Source organism: Dendroctonus ponderosae, unplaced genomic scaffold (genome assembly GCF_020466585.1).
Source record: "Dendroctonus ponderosae isolate FM_Combo_2020 unplaced genomic scaffold, Dpon_F_20191213v2 Dpon_F_20191213_10, whole genome shotgun sequence".
Classification (NCBI taxonomy): Eukaryota; Metazoa; Arthropoda; class Insecta; order Coleoptera; family Curculionidae; genus Dendroctonus; species Dendroctonus ponderosae.
In genome coordinates, this window is record NW_026017111.1 from 2548696 (window position 1) to 2553980 (window position 5285).

The window sequence follows — 5285 nt, forward strand, 5'->3', positions numbered from 1 at the left end:
ACAGAATTTCCTCACGTCTTTTATTACAGATTGATAAATAGTGCTCCTATTTTACAATAAGAACGAATTATTTATCAAAAAGTAATCAAGAACTACCACCTAGAGGGTATCCTGCGACATTTAGGCTCAAGCTGTAAGAGGAAATTCCAATTAGTAGAGAAATTAATTTGAAAAATTACCTTGACGTTTCGGTAGCCATTTTCTGCTATCGTTATCAAAAGAACCTAAATGAACCTAAAAAAGAGTATGTTAATAAATTGTGTATTGTAGCAACTGAATACCTCTTCTTCCAAAAACCTTTTTTGAAAAGTTGTCAAAAAGGCCCAGAAGTTGACTGAAAACTGAAACTTTTTCCACAAATACAACGCACTTTTTCTTACAAAATGAACCCGAAACTGAATCTCCACCTTCACAGCAGCATTAATTATAATTTTATGTGTGTAAGGGACGTTTAGCCCGAACTATCCGATGGGATTTCCTTGCAAAAATCCTCACGGAGCATTAAGAGCAGTTGGCTTAAAGCCGAAAGTGGCGGGTTATTTCGAAGAACTCAAATCTAGTTGGGAATTGTATAAGTTTTCCATCGCGAAGAAGTCAAAGAATTATTTTGTGTGATTTTTGCACAGCTTTGACTCGATCCATTGAGGCGTTTCTTTGCTGGAAAACAATCTGACCTCTAAAAACACCCAAGCAAAATATAGATTTTTAGCAGAAATATTTGGACTTCGGGCACGATACTGGCAAACAAATCCATCTCATCTACAAAATCCACACATGAAACTCAAAAACTCTTGAAAACTGCCTGATGATGGTTGAAAATCGAGACTTTTGACTTGCTGCACTTGTCAGTTCCTGAGTAACTGAACACCAAACCTCTTCCAAAAACGATCCTGTTTGAGAAGTGGTCAAAAAGGGCCTGAAGTTATCTGAAAATTGAAACTTTTTCCACAAATAGAACGCACTTTTTCTTACAAAATAAACCAGAAACTGAATCTCCACCTTTACTGGTTTCAGAGCGATTAAATGCCAACCACAGACCTAAATAAGCAACTACATTGATCTACCGTAAATAAAAAAAATCGCAAAAATAGCTTATATATAACGCACTTTTTCTTACAAAATGAACCCGAAACTGAATCTCCACCTTCACTGATTTCTGAGCGATTAAATGCCAACCACAGGACTAAATAAGCAACTACATTGATCTACCGCAAATAAAAAAAATCGCGAAAATATCTTGATTTTGACCCAAAATCAAACCTTTTTTAGCTTGTCCAAGTTCTGAAGAAATAACTGTTGAACTCCGCTCTGCTCAAAATACAAACAAAATTTGAAAAATTGTCAAAAATCGCCTGAAGATTACCAACAGTCGAAACTTTGGCCACATACAGAAAAAACCTGCCGCTACCTAATGCATTCAACAGAGACTTTCTCACTTAGCAACTTGCCGAGAAATTTGTAAGAAAAACAGGACAAAACCCGAAATTCTATAAATTTTCCACAGCAAAGGAGCTAAACAAAGATTTTCAGCAGATTTTGAGCAGTTTTGACTGATTTCTAGGTCTCCTAAAATCTGAAAACCAGTAGACATAATTTGGTTTATTTCATGCAAAAATCTTCTTGGAACTTTAAGAGCATTGGATTAAAAGCCAACATTCCTGGAAAGTCAAAAGTTGCAGATTTTTTCGTGGAAACTCAAACATCGTATGGGATCATACTACTTTGATCGAAAAGGAGCTGAAGAAGGATTTTCAGTAGTTTTCAGGGAATTTTGACTGTTTCTTAGGTCAAAGGAAAACAACCAACTGAGCTCAAAAACGCCCATGTAAAATGTTGACTTTTAATAGACAAATCTGGAAATCAGTAGAATTAATTTGGTTTATTTCCTGCAAAAATTCTCTTGGAGCCTTAAGAGCAATTTATCCAAAGCCAACAGTCTGGAAAGTCAGAAGTTGCAAATTTTTTCCAAAAAACTCAAAAGAATTGGCGTCGTTTTAGAGCAATTTTGACCGATTCTTAGGTCAAAGGCAAGCAAACAACTGAGCTCAAAAACACACAATAAACTCTGGACTTTTAACAAAAAGATCTGGAAATCTATAGACTTGATCGGGTCCATTTGTTGCAAAAATCCTTATGCAACTTTAAGAGCAATGGATTCGAAGCCAATATTCGGGAAAAACAGAAGTTGCAGATTTTTTCGAAGGCACTCAAATATAGTTAGGAAGTCCATACAAGTTCCATCGCAAAGAAGCAACTGAAGAATTTTCAGTGATTTTTGAGCAGCTTTGATTCCTTCCAAAGAGGCAATTCTTAGGCCAAAAACATGTAAAGTGTGGATTTTTAATAGGCAAATTTTGTCCAAATTGTGAAGAAATAACTGTTGAACTGCGGCCTGCTCAAAATGCAAGCAAAATTTGAAAAAGTGTAAAAAATCGCCTGAAGATGACCGACAAATGCATTCAACGGCGACATTCTCACTTAGCAACTTGCCGATAAATTTGCAAGAGAAACGGGACAAAACCCGCGACGAGAGCCAGATCCCATATTGGAACATTTTGGGAAGCGTTTTCCCTAAAAAAATGCATACGAAAAACAGTGCTGGTTAGTTTTACCAGTTTTTTAATGGCCAAATAACTGCTTTTTGCACTCGCAACCTAAGTAAAATTTTGGAAACGAACTTATTCTGGAAAAGCGCCATTAAACCATAGAATACATTGAACTTAGAAGGCGTTTTTGCACCAGAAACCAGCGTTGTAAAGTTATTGATTGAAGCAACAGAAATCTGCTGGAGATTAACGCTGGCGTATCAAGCGCCAACAGAATAGGAAAAAATAACCGATCCATAATTAGCTGGATGGCTGGGTTTATCTCTATTCTCCCCCCAGCTAGTTGAGCCTATTTACCAAAGGCTCAATATGTACAAACAAGTTTGCCGGCAATGTTCCAGATAACTCGTGGCAATTTTGCCGCCAGCTGCTGGAAAATGCTTTACCCGATTCGATGGTCAATTTTCGAAAAATTTTATTCGCCATCGATTCTTTATCTCAAAAACTTTTATGCTCAAAAACGACTGAAAATCTATTTGAGTTTTTTGCAAAAATCTGCAACTCCTGACTTTCCAGGCTGTTGCAATTGCTCTTTAAAAATCAACAGTTTTTGGCCTAAGAATTGCCTCTTTGGAAGGAATCAAAGCTGCTCAAAAATCACTGAAAATTCTTCAGTTGCTTCTTTGCGATGGAACTGGTATGGACTTCCTAACTATATTTGAGTGTTTTGGAAAAAATCTGCAACTTCTGTTTTCCCGAATGTTGGCTTTGAATCAACTGCTCTTAAAGTTGCATGAGGATTTTTGCAACAAATGGACCCGATCAAGTCTATAGATTTCAAGATCTTTTTGTTAAAAGTCCATAGTTTCTTGTGTGTTTTTGAGCTCAGTTGTTTGCTCAAAAACGACTGCAAATTATTTCGAGTTTTTTTTGGAAAAAATCTTCAACTTCTGACTGTCCAGACTGTTGGCTTTGAATCAATTGCTCTTAAGGCTCCAAGAGGAACAATTGGAGGAAATTGCTTTTGCAGCAAATAAACCAAATTAATTCTGCTGATTTCTAGGTTTTTCTATTAACAGTCAACATTTTACCTGTGCGCTTTTGAGCTCAGTTGGTTGTTTTCCTTTGACCTACGAAACAGTCAAAATTGCTTGAAAACTACTAAAAATCATTCTTCAAATGCTGTTCGATCAAAGTGGTATACGATTTTTGAGTTTCTACGAAAAAACTGCGACTTCTGACTTTCCCGGATGTTGGTTTTTATTCAATTGCTCTTAAAGTTTCAAGCAGATTTTTGCATGAACTGAACCAAATTACTTCTACTGGCTTCCAGATTTTGGTCTTTTCACCTGGAAATCAGTCAAAGCTGCTCAAAAAGCTCATTTGCGATGGGAAATTTACAGAATTTTAAGCAAAATTTGAGTTTGATGGAAAAAATCTGCAGTTAACTTTGCAGAAGAAAGAATCAATTACTCTTAAGATTGCATGAGGAATTTCCCAGAAAATAAACTAGATAAAAAACTGGTGTATAGTTCAATTGCATGTATTCAATTGAGGCCGTCCATTAAAATTATTTCAGTTACACAGGGTGTTCCCGAAAATTCATGGCACATCGAACTCATGTTTTTTCAACTGGAACGCCCTGTATCAGTATGGTACAATTGGTTTTCATACAAAGAGGGATAAGTTTCCGATTAGTATGAGTCGATAAGATGAGAATCGCGATGATGATGATGATGATGATGGCACATGAAGCAGTGGCTGTACATGTAGAAAATTGGAAAGGCGATTTACAGCAGCGAATATTTCGATCTACAGATTCCTGAAGGAAGAGTCATGGCGCGCCCACTCCCGATGGCGGCAGTGGCGGCGGCTCCCTCTACGCTTGGAGGGCGGCAGTGTGTCAGGTGTCGGAGACGCGGGCGGACGTCGCATTGATACCAGCGTCGCGACGCAAGTGTTTTTTTTCCAAACGCAGCAGCGTCTCTCCGGAGAAACTGATCGGCATCCGAAATGCATCAGGACATCGGCGGCGGACACCCAGGCGAAATGTTGGCGACTCTCCAGCCTCCACGCTCATCCCGTTGAATGAGAAATGAGGAGGACGGGAGGCCGTTTATGACCTTTCGAAAGTTGCGGCTCCGAAAAGTTTCCGACGTGACTTGTGACAAGATGTGTGATCGACTCTAAATAGTTCACCTGCACTTTGCATATCAGGCGCAATAATTATCGCTCTTGTGGCCGTTTTTCCATCAGTTTTCCAGCAGCTCTAAGGTAATGAAGCGAGTGGCGTTTGTGCGCATTCACACTTTAAGGATATGTCTTTGATCGAACGGGAGTGGGGGTTGATGGACAGCTATTGGATAAGTGGCGCTGCGAACAAGCCAATCGGGAAAGAGTGGAACGACTTATCGTGTTCAACTTTTCGCTTGGAGGTTTTGGAGTTGGCCATTTCTCTGCATTTTCTTGCATCTAGGAAAATGCAATCTAGTTTTCACTAGCTTTTTAATGTTTTGAAACTGGGTTTTCCCAACGTGTTTGCTCAGTTGACATTAAAGACGTAATTAAGTTAAAATCTGGATTTACTCAGAAAAATCAATAGACTTGAAGAAGGCCCGGAAGCTCAGTTCAGCTGCTGAAGTTTTAGCTCCAGCCAACTTTTCTGCAGGCTCAGTTCTTGATTTCCCTGTTAAAAATCCACACTTTACATGTTTTTGGCCTAAGAATTGCCTCATTGGC

At 38.5% G+C, this 5285-nt stretch overlaps 1 protein-coding gene across 1 annotated transcript in view; it reads left to right on the forward strand.

Annotated features, from left to right (window-relative positions):
• Positions 1-4437: 4437 nt before the first annotated feature.
• Positions 4438-5285, forward strand: part of LOC109544138 (neuronal growth regulator 1) — a 76043-nt gene continuing 75195 nt past the window's right edge. Inside the window, exon 1 of the mRNA XM_048662055.1 lies at positions 4438-4820. The gene's annotated coding sequence lies outside the window, so the exon portion shown is untranslated. The remainder of the gene's footprint in view (positions 4821-5285) is intronic.